Genomic DNA, 11,352 nt, shown 5'->3' on the forward strand with positions numbered 1-11,352 from the left:
TTTCCGGATCCTGAACGCCACAGTCCCGGCTGTGCCACAGTATGTCAGGTGGTCGGAAGTCCCGTGCACGTTTGATAGGCAGGATCATCCTACCATCGTGCCGAAAGAGTGCTACGCCTTGGTTGTAAGTCCCCGCATTGACGGGTATGACTTCTCCAAGTGCCTCATGGATGGCGGAGCCAGCTTGAACATCATGTACCTCGAGACTCTGGAGCGGATGAACCTTACTAAGGAACAGCTTAAACACAGCAACACTGAGTTTCATGGCGTGGTTCCGGGTAAAAAGGCAAATTCCCTCGGTAGCATCAGACTTCCCGTGGCCTTCGGCGATATTAATAATTTCCGCGAAGAGATGATCACGTTTGAGGTCGTGCCTTTCAAGAGCTCCTATCATGTTATCTTCGGCAGGCCCACCTACCACAAATTTCACGCTAGAGCGTGCTACATCTACAACAAGCTCAAGATTCCGGGTCCCACTGGCATGATTACCGTATCCGGAGACTACAAAAAGGCTCATGAATGCGAGTTGGGCGAAGCCGCCTTCGCAGAGTCTGTGATATCTGGAGAGGAGCTGAAAGGCTACAGAGCCGCGGTGGATCCGACTGAAATGCAGACCACCAAGAAACAGATCTCCGAACAAAAAAACTCCTTCAAGGCCGCGATAGAGACCAAGAAAGTCAACTTCAAGGAAGGGGACGCTACCAAGCAGGTCTCGGTCGGAGCCAACATGGACCCCAAATAGGAAGACGCGCTCGTCGAGTTCCTCCGCGCTAACATCGATATCTTCGCATGGCAGCCTTCTGACATGTCCAGAGTACCAAGGGAACTCGCCGAGCACTACCTCAACATAAACCCGGGGGCTAAACCGGTGAAGCAAGCTATGCGACGCTTTGGAGATAAGAAGCGCCGCACCATAGGATTGTAATTAGCAAAGTTACTAGAGGCAAGTTTTGTAATAGAAGTTATCCATACTGATTGGGTCGCAAATCCCGTCCTTGTACCCAAAAAGAATTCTGAAATACTAAGAATGTGCATCGATTACTCCGGCTTGAACAAGCATTGTCCGAAGGATCCGTTTCCCTGCCGCGCATTGACCAAGTCATTGATTCGACGGCAAGGGCGAAACTTCGTGTTTTCTTGACGCATATTCCGGGTATCACCGGATCCGGATGAAGAAGTCCGACCAAAAGGCGACCTCGTTCATCACCCCATTTGGCACTTATCTGCTATGTTACTATGCCCTTTGGCTTGAAAAACGCAGGTGCCACCTACCAACGTACGATGCAGCTGTGCCTGAAGGACCAAATTGGCCGGAACGTACACGCCTACGTCGACGACATCGCGGTCATGACCCGGAAAGGATCCGACTTGATCAGCGACCTCACAGAAACCATTGAGAATCTCTGACGGTACAAGATGATGTTGAATCCGCTGAAGTGTGTCTTTGGCGTTCCAGCCGGAAAACTCCTTGGCTTCATCGTCTCTAATAGGGGCATTGAAGTTAACCCGGAGAAAATCAAGGCAATCATGTGCATCAAAAGGCCAACTTGTCTCAAAGATGTGCAACGACTAACTGGTTGTGTTGCAGCAATCAGCAGGTTTGTTAGCCATCTTGGCGAGAAGGCGCTACCCCTGTACAAGCTATTGAAGAAGACAGACAAATTTGTCTGGGACGAGGCAGCAGATGCATCACTTCAAGGGTTGAAGCAAATACTCACCTCCCCACCTATTCTAGCAGCACCAGGAGAGTCAGAGCCTATGCTCCTTTACCTGGCAGCTACCAACAGAGTCACCAGCCTCGTCATCGTGGTGGAGCGACAGGAAGAAGGACACGAATATGGAGTCCAAAGGCCAGTCTACTACATTAGCGAAGTGCTTACGGAATCCAAACAAAGATATCCTCACTTTCAAAAGCTAGCCTATGGAGTTTTCCTAGGTAGCAGGAAGCTGATGCACTACTTCCAGGAGCATCCAGTAACAGTCGTGAGCAAAGCTCCACTGTCAACGATTCTCAACAACGCTGACGCAACGGGACGCACAACAAAATGGGGCATTGAATTATCCGCCTTCGACATCAACTACAAAGCCAGGACTGTGATCAAGTCCCAGATTATGGCAGATTTTGTCGCAGATTGGACAGAAGCTCCGGATACAAATCTGGAGCCGGAACCAGAGACTTGGGTTATACACTTCGATGGATCCAAGCAGCATCAAGGCTCAGGAGCCGGAGTCACCCTGAAGTCCCCTACCGGAGAAGAACTGCAGATGCGTTCGCGGATCCACTTCGAAGCTACAAACAACATGGAGGAATACGAGGCTCTACTACACGGATCGCGCATCGCTAAGGAGATAGGGATTAAGCACATTATTTGTCTGCGGAGATTCCGACCTGGTGGCACAGCAAGTAGCTGGAACCTGGAACGCCAGAAACTCCGTCATGGCGGCTTACAGAGACGAAGTTGACGAGATCGCAAAATGCTTCCTCGGATACGAAGTCAAGTACGTCAGGAGAAACGACAACGCAGCGGCAGGCATGCTGTCCAAGCTCGGATCCGGCAGGAAACTAATTCCGCCCGGTATTTTCCTGGAGCATCTACGGATACCCTCGGTGAAGGGCGCTAACCCGGAAAACCCAGAGGTGGCAGTATCTACGGCTAGGGAAGTGATGGTCATCACTCCGGCCTGGACACAACCTTTCCTGGAATACCTCATCGATCAAAAGTTGCCTGAGGACGAGGTCCTCGCACGACAGATCATCAGACGAGCAAGATCCTACACAATCGTTGACGGACAGCTCTACAAACGAAGCGCAACAGGAGTTTTTCTCAAATGCGTCTCCAATCAAGATGGTATTGAGATAGTTAGAGAGATCCATGCAGGGTACTGCGGGCATCATGCCGCTCCCAGGTCACTTGTTGCAAAAGCTTTTCGGCTTGGGTTCTACTGGCTCACAGCTAAAGAAGATGCTGACAAGCTGGTTAAGACCTGCCGAGGTTGCCAGTACTACGCTACTCAACCAAACGCTCCAGCCCAAGAGCTGAAGACCATCCCTATCACCTGGCCGTTTGCGGTCTGGGGGCTCGATATGGTTGGTAAACTAAAGAAATCATCTCCTGGCGGTTTTGAGTACCTCTTGGTCGCTGTTGACAAGTTTAGTAAGTGGATCGAGGCAAACCCAGTGAGGAAAGCCGACGGTGCTACGACACTAAAATTCGTCTACAGCCTCGTCGTGAGATACGGCATCCCACACAGCATAATCACTGATAATGGCACAAATTCACGCAGGGAAAATTGAAGGATTATTGCGATGACGTAGGGATCAGGCTTGACCTTGCCTCTGTGGCCCATCCACAGTCCAACGGTCAGGTCGAAAGGGCTAACGGCCTCATATTATCAGGGATTAAACCACGCCTTGAAGAACCGCTGCGACGCGCAGCTGGAGCTTGGGCTGATGAGTTGGATTCTGTCTTGTGGAGTTTACGAACTACCCCTAACAGGTCAACCGGATTCACTCCGTTCTTCCTGATATACGGATCCGAAGCCGTCCTCCCCTCCGACATCATCCACGACTCCCCACGAGTTTCCGCCTATAATGAAGAAACTGCTGACGAGGACAGACAGCTATCTGTGGACCTGATAGAAGAAGCTCGGAATTTAGCTGACCAACGCTCCACCATATACCAGCAGAAACTCCGACGCTATCATAGCCGTCGAGTCCGGAATCGCTCATTTATGACCGGAGACTTGGTCCTCCGCCTTCGTCAGGTGAAAGACCATAAGCTGCAATATCCATGGGAAGGACCCTTTGTCATTAGCAAAGTACTTCACAATAGATCATACTACCTTATTGATTTCCGGGAGTTAAAAGACAGACCAGCTAATTGGCACCGGAAACGCAAGAGAGAGGATCCGGATGACATCTACGACGAAACAGATCGCCCTTGGAACATTGCACAACTACGTCCTTTCCACACTTAGCACAATTTTCCTTTCCGAGTTACATACTTTGTAATATTTAGACATGATCAATGAAATAAAGCTTATGGTTCACTCTTTGAGTCTTTTACCTCCTTTAATTGTTCATTTTTAGATCGTGTATGTTTTCCAACTAAAACCGCAGAGCTGGATATTTCCGCCTAGGCGTGTATGAAAGTTGTGATTTTCAAAAATCGTCCTTTAGGACGTAAGCTTAAGTTTTCTGGTGGAAATATTTTCTGTTGCGAACTCGTGGATTCCTAGTAGCGATTTCCGGCACCTTGGCTGGGGGCTTGTTTCCGCGGTTATTGACGGATTGCCATTGGGCTTCGTCGCCGCTGGCGAGCGTTTTCGGCTAAAGGTCTTCCGGCTTGCGGAAGGTCAAGCGAGTAAGCCGGAAAACATAGAAATCAGCACTTGCTTTCCAACAAAACGAAACATGCAAATAACATTAACGGATAGCAGGATAAGTTGTTTCCGCCCATTCACACATGTCTTCGTCCCTAGCTACTTAAGAATTTAAGTTATCTTACAAACCCACTCCGGGGCCAAAATGATACAGCAGTTTGATTTGTTTCACAGGATTTCTATTCAGAGGATTGATCCTCATCATACGCTACATAGGCGGAGCCGTCGCCAGAGTCGTCGCCGGAGCCAATGCGGGAGTTGCCATCGGAGTATTCCTCGGATTGATGAGCGCTCGATCCGGAGCCCTCAGCGTAGCCCTTGGGGAGATCATACTTGTTGTACCAGAACGAGTGGTTAACTCGCCCAACAAAGAGCCGATCGTACCCTTGGGTTTCCGCGAGGATGGAACGCATGTTGGCACCTTTAGGAGTGTCGCGCGCAACATCCGCGAACTTCATGGTGGGGAAGTGCGCTTTGCAGGTGGCTAAGACGAGTGAGGCGACTCCGCGAGCAGAAGATTCTTGCCAATCTTTGATAAGCTCCGGCACCTGCTTCATAAGCCTGGACATAGTGTCAATCACTGTGGTCTTGGCTCTCTTTAAGGACAGGGACTTGGCGATTCCGCGACACGCCTCGACCAGCTCATCAATGGAACTCCGCGCTTCATCATATGCTTCCGTCCTCTTGAGAGTTGAATCCTTTGTCCATTCAAAGCCAAGACTCGCTGCAAAAATGACGATCAGTTCTTCCGCGGACATAGCAAAAATGTGAGGAAGTCGGAATTAAACAGGGAAGTTTCTTACGGAAGATCATCTTGTCGATAGCCCCCGCTTCCGCCTCTTGACTCTTATTTTTGGCCGCTAAGGTTGATACCCTTTGCTGGCTCTTCTTAAGCTTGTCCGTAAGTTCCGCCATGTCGCGGGCGTGTTTCTCCGAGAACTCTTTCTTCGCTAAAGTCTCCTTCTCGGAGGATTCTTTTATGAAGTTCTTGAGGGATTCATTTTCCACCTCGAGCACTTGGACTTTGGCGGACAGGTCGTCGATGGCGGGGCGCTTGGCAGTCTCTTTTGTAGGCGGAACATCACAAGAATTATGCATCATGATTATTCATGGAAAGGTTCGAACCCAACCCGGAGTTCTTACCATTCAAGCGGGTCTCCAAGTTCTTTATAGCCTTTTGGCTATTTTCAGCATTCTGGCGCAGCCCTTATATCTCCGTCATTTGCTCCAGCACATGGACGCGCAAGTCTTCGTGCAGTTTCCGTGTGTTCTGAGAAGCAGGCAGGAGTTAGCCGGAAATTCAAAATTCTGGGGGCTGGCGAGGAGTTCAAAATCTTGGATTGAGAAAATTTTAAATTTCCGCCAAGGTGCACATCTAAAAAAGCATCGACTAACACATATTACTCGGAAAAAATGTCTAACCCAATGCTTGGGGGCTAGTGTTACCTGGCGCATGTTCTTATGCTTAGCAAAGAAGACCTTGAGTTCACTCTCGAGGTCGGAGAGCTCATGTATTTCCGTGTTCGCAGGCCCCCACACTTTGTCCATCATGGCGGAGATTTCCGCATGGCGCTGTGAAAGGGGGACCTTTTGCAAAGTTGGAAAGAGGTGAGGGTGAGTTTGGGGCGTGCCAGTGGCACGACTTAGCTGCAACTTTTGCTCGAATTGCTCAGCTGAAGGCTCAGCTGATGTGGCGTTTGGCTTCTCAGGCGGAGGTGCAGACGAGGAGGCGCCCTTGCCAGATTCGCCGTGGCCGGTCTCGGCGGTTGGGTCTTCGGGAAGGTCATCAAGGTTGATGACGTCCTTAGGATCCGGCTTGGCCGTAGAAGAGGCCTTGAGCGGAACCTCAACTTCTGGTGTGACTGGTATGGAGGCCGGAGACGGCTTCGTTCTTTTCTTCAGGATCTTGGGGGGCTGGCTTCCGGAACTTCTGTTGAGTAGCAAGAAAAGCATAATAGTTAAGCATGTGCTGATTCATGATGACAGAGGGGTTTTAAGCCGGAAACCAAGCACTTACCCGAAGGGCTTGAAAAAATGGTGCATGTCAGGTTGGGCTCTGTTGCTGGTGTCGATAAGCTTGAGGCGCTTCTTCTCCGCCTCCGCCTTGCGGGTAGCCGTGGTGCTAGGCACCTCGCGGGCACGTTTGGCTGCAGGGCTGGAGGGAGCAGCCTTTTTTCTCTTGGAGGGGCGCGGAGCATCGGGAGCCTCCACCTCCGATGCGGCTTCCGGGTCAGTATTGCCCGTGTGAGGGACCCGGAGGAGAGTTCCGAGTTCACCCTCCTCGAGGGCTTCGAGCTATGTTACCAAGCCAATACTTAGACAAAATTCAGATTATAAAGGAATCGACAGTTGGGCCAAGGCAACATATCGCGGTCCCGGAGCCGTTGGTGTGGATGTCCTTGTTACACACGTGAATCCGAAGATCACGCGGAATCTTGATGAGGAGTCGGATCCGCTTGTCGATGGCGTCAGCAGAAAGGTTGTCCTTAGACGCGCGCATAGGATCATCGCGCCCCATGTATTGGAACATCAGGCGGTCCCGATGTTTAAGTGGTTGGATCCGCTTGGTGAACCAGGACATTGTGAGGTCCTTCCCCGACAGGCCTTCCTCCGTCAGCTTGCAGATCCGCCTAACTGCGCGAGTCAGCAGAGGCGACTCGGAAAGATGAGGACATTGCGTCCAGGCTGGAGTCTCGCTGGCGGGGTTGTTCTTGAAGGGCGGCAGCACTCTCTCGCTCGCCGGGTCGGAAACATCCTTCAAATAGAAGAAGCCTCCCGACCAATATCGTGCGGATTCGTGGCGATCGGTTGGAGGGTAGACGCGGCCGGGGCAGAGCATAAAGGTGATTGACCCGTAGGTGGCCAACTCGGAAGCTTTAGGAATTTTCTCCTTTTTGACGGAGAAATAGTACTGAAAGAGAGGAAGTTCTAGAGGTACCCGGAGATGGCCTTCACAAAGAGTGACGTGATTGCTGATGGCCAGGACGCTATTTGGGGATATGTTGTGGGGCTGGAGCCCATATGCCTTCAAGATTTCTGAGAAGAAATCAGATGGCTGAAATGAGAAGCCGCGCTCCACAGGCGCCTTGGTCACCACCATCTCTCGGGCCTCGGGAGCTGGAGCCAGAGAACCCGAAATTGTCCGCCAGGATCCGGGCCTTAGGATACCCTCCGCCTCGAGGTTGTTGAGTTCTGTTTCGGTGGTGGTGCAGGGCCACCATTTCCCCTTGGCTTCGCTGTCCCGCTGGCGAGCCTTGGATTTTTTGGCGGCCGCTTCTTCCGCCTTCTGCTCTGCTTGATCTGCTCCGGAGGCTTTCTCCGGGTTAGCGGATGTTCCCTCGACGTTCTTGCCGGAATCCTTGGAAGGATCCAGCTGAACGGGGACAAAGGGTGGGGGGGCGGAAGCAAGGGGTGTTGCCATGATCGGCTCAGATGAAGGGGGTGGAGTTGTAGAAGACATCTGAAGAGGAAAACATGGCGGAAAAGCTGGCTTAGTCGGATCCAATGTTGAAACCCTAAGCTCATCCCTACCAACTACGGCGCGAAGACGAAGCTCGAGAACTTACCGGAATGGTTTTCGCGGTGGTCGGAGTCGCCGGCGACGAGGTTTTTCCGCGGTGGCTCGCTGAGGTTAAGAACACGAAGAACACTGCGCGGCGGCGAAGCGACTCCGGCGAACTCCGGTACGGCGGAGGAAGAGCTCGGAGGCGGCGCTGCGCTGAGAGGTGAATAGGGGGCGAATGAGGTGATTAGGGTTAGACGGTGAATATTTATAGGCCGAGGGAAGAGATTCGTGCTCCGCATCCTGTGGTCGAAATGCAAGCGTCGCACCGTTGGATGAGCGACACGTGTCGAAAACCCTAAGCGGTAAAAACGGCTAAGGATAAGTTACCGTTCAAATCGCGCGAAAATGGCGCCAAGATTGGCGGAACCGTTTGAACCTTTTAAGGTTCCGGGTTGCAGCGTGAAGATAAGCAAACTCTTGTCCGCAGCAGGGGAGTAACCCGGAGACATGCCGTATGCTGTCAATGGATGAAGTCCCGCAGGATGAGGGGATTTTTCAACCAAAGGTTGGGAAAGAAGAAAATGTGAAGTTGGAGTTCTTCAAGTTTCTCCACGTTACCGATACTGCCGAAAATCATGAGGTGTTAGCAAGGCGGAAACAGAAGGTGAAACTCGGAGAACTCCGGGGGCTACTGTTGTGGGTATACTTCATGGGTGTACCAGCGACAGTGCCTAGATCCGGCAAGCCCGGGTGGCCCATAGATGGTGATGTGGCATGTGGCCCATCGGGCGGCCCGATTGCTCGTTGATCCCGAAGGATGAAGTCCAGCCCGGGATAGGGAAGCCGGATCCCAACCGACCTTCGGAGGAAGTCGGATCCGTGGAGGCCCATATGGAACCCGGATCCGAGTACGACGTTTAAGGGAAGGCGGATCCTTGACGTACACGGCAAGACATTGTACCGTAGTTAGGCAACTCTGTAATCCGGCTAGGACTCTCCATGTAAACCCTAGATCCGTGCGCCTTTATAAGCCGGATCCCGGGAGCCCTAGAGGCACAACCACAACTCATTGTAACAACGCGAAAGCGCCCAGATAATTCCAGACAAGCAGCAGTATGCCCTGTCATCGTGCAGGTGTTCCAAAGCTGGGTAAATCGCGTACCACCGTCCCGTGTGCACTCCGCCCTATGGCCCCTACTTCTTCTCCCCCTTGTGAGGATCCCTCCTCCGAGGCACCGTCGATTAGGCAACGACAGGAAGGCTTCCTCCATGCGCCAGCTTCAAGAAAAATTAACAATGGTGTCAGGTTCTCTGGATAGCTGGGGATGAGACACTTTTGGTAGTGTTCAATGGGAGATTCGGCAACTCAACAGCCGTCTCTCGTTACTGAGGGAGGACCCACTCCGATAGGGGCCCTTGGATGAAGAATCGATGATTACACGGCGGCTGGTTGAGCTCCTGGAGAGGGAGGAGGTGATGTGGTGACATCGATCCCGTGTGCAGTGGCTCGCGGAGGGTTACAAAAATACAAAGTTCTTCCATCTTAGGGCTAGCCAAAGGAAGAAGAGGAATAAAATCAGCAGGCTCACCAAAGATGATGGCACGGTGACGGAGGATGTGAACGAAATGGCCAACATGACTCGTGTTTTCTATGAGCAGATGTACACTTCGGAAGGAGTATCGAATGTGGGGGAAGTCATTAATGTGATCCCATCCAAGGTTACCTCGGAGATGAACAATAAACTCCTCAAACCATTCAAAGGGGAAGAGGTGAGGGCAGCGATGTTTGAGATGTTCCCTACCAAGGCCCCAGGACCTGACGGTTTTATGGCTCATTTGTTCAAACTCACCGGGAGCTTTGTGGGGAGGAAGTTACTTCGGCAGTTTTTAGGGTGCTAAAGGGAGATGACGACATGAGGGATATCAACCAGACGTTTCTGGTGTTGATACCAAAAGTGGCCAGCCCAGAGGAGTTGGGACAGTTTAGACCCATCCGTTTGTGTAATGTGATCTATAAGATTATATTGCATCGAAGGTACTGGCAAATAGGTTGAAAGTTTGCTTACCAGAAATAATCTCGGAGGAGTAGTCAGCCTTTGTGCCAGGAAGACTAATTACAGATAATATCATATCTGCTTATGAATGCTTGCACTTCATGAAGCGGGACAGAGGAAAAAATAATAGTTTATGTGCCCTCAAGATGGATATGTGCGGTGACCCAGCATACCACTACATGGTGTAGTACGCAAGTCGTTGACATAACACAAGTGAAACACCATTCCACTCATATTACATCCTCAGAGTGGTACAACAGAAACATATGCGAGTCCAAGGCATGTCTATTGAAGGATACACAAATTGTTTACAGAAGATCAACATAGCCTCCTACTTTACAGTGAGGTAAACTTCAAATAGAACTCTAAAAGAACAACTCGTAGTCTAACTTATTTCTAACTCTAGTTCTAGAGATACTTGGCTTGCTATAGAACTCTAGCTACTTAGGTGCTAGGATTAGGGAAATGGTTCTCTTCTACTCCTGGTCTAGGTTTCCACTTTAGCTGATGCAGAAGTTGACTCCATTGACTTCATTGTTTTTGTTCTTCATCTTGTTGAAGTTGACTCATTTGTCTTCGAGTTCCACGGTAGTTTCTCCTTTGGTGCCTCCATAACTAAGCAAGGGATTTAAAGAGGGATGAGTACGAGCGTACTCAACAAGTTCATTATAGGAAATAGGTGTATCATGCACTAGCTACAACCACAGACTGGAAAGTCATAGGCGAATGCAAGTTTTCGTAAGCATTTCTTCAAAAGGTTAATTTTATTCTGAAAATGATGCCCGTCAGTCTTCACAGGTTGACCAGAACTTCACGAAGTTCCTTTCCTGCTGCGTTCGTAGTTCCTTTCCCGGAACAGGGAGTGACATCCACAATTCAATACACTCTGCAGAGGTGCATTACTTTTCCCATAATAGGACTTATCCTTGTTGTCAACCGGGCTCAAGTCTTCGTCCACACTTCCTTGTTTTGAGGCCAGTTATAAGATCCAAGCGAATCACTGCCTTCTCCGTGATCCTGCATACCCACCCTTTTGTCCATCTGCACATACCCGGTAGACTTCTCCCGATCATACGAATTTACCCACGATGTGCTACGAACAATCTATCATAGACGGTAGAGCGCTCTCATCCACAAGGATGGGGATTTTAAAGGATTTCCCAACCTACTGCAGTGTTCTCGCAACACCCAGCCAGGCTCAATCAAGTCTGTTGATATGCAGAAGGAAAAAAGGTACAACTGACTTCCTCAGAGCTATTATAGATCTCATGGTTAACGCGATATGTACCGCGCTAGAATCACTAGACGGCATTGGTGATTAGTCCTAGATGAGTAGTACCCTTACAATGGAACCTCCACATCAACACATACCATGGTTCCATTGCCCACCACATAGTCATATTCATAATT

Source organism: Lolium rigidum, chromosome 3 (genome assembly GCF_022539505.1).
Source record: "Lolium rigidum isolate FL_2022 chromosome 3, APGP_CSIRO_Lrig_0.1, whole genome shotgun sequence".
NCBI lineage: Eukaryota > Viridiplantae > Streptophyta > Magnoliopsida > Poales > Poaceae > Lolium > Lolium rigidum.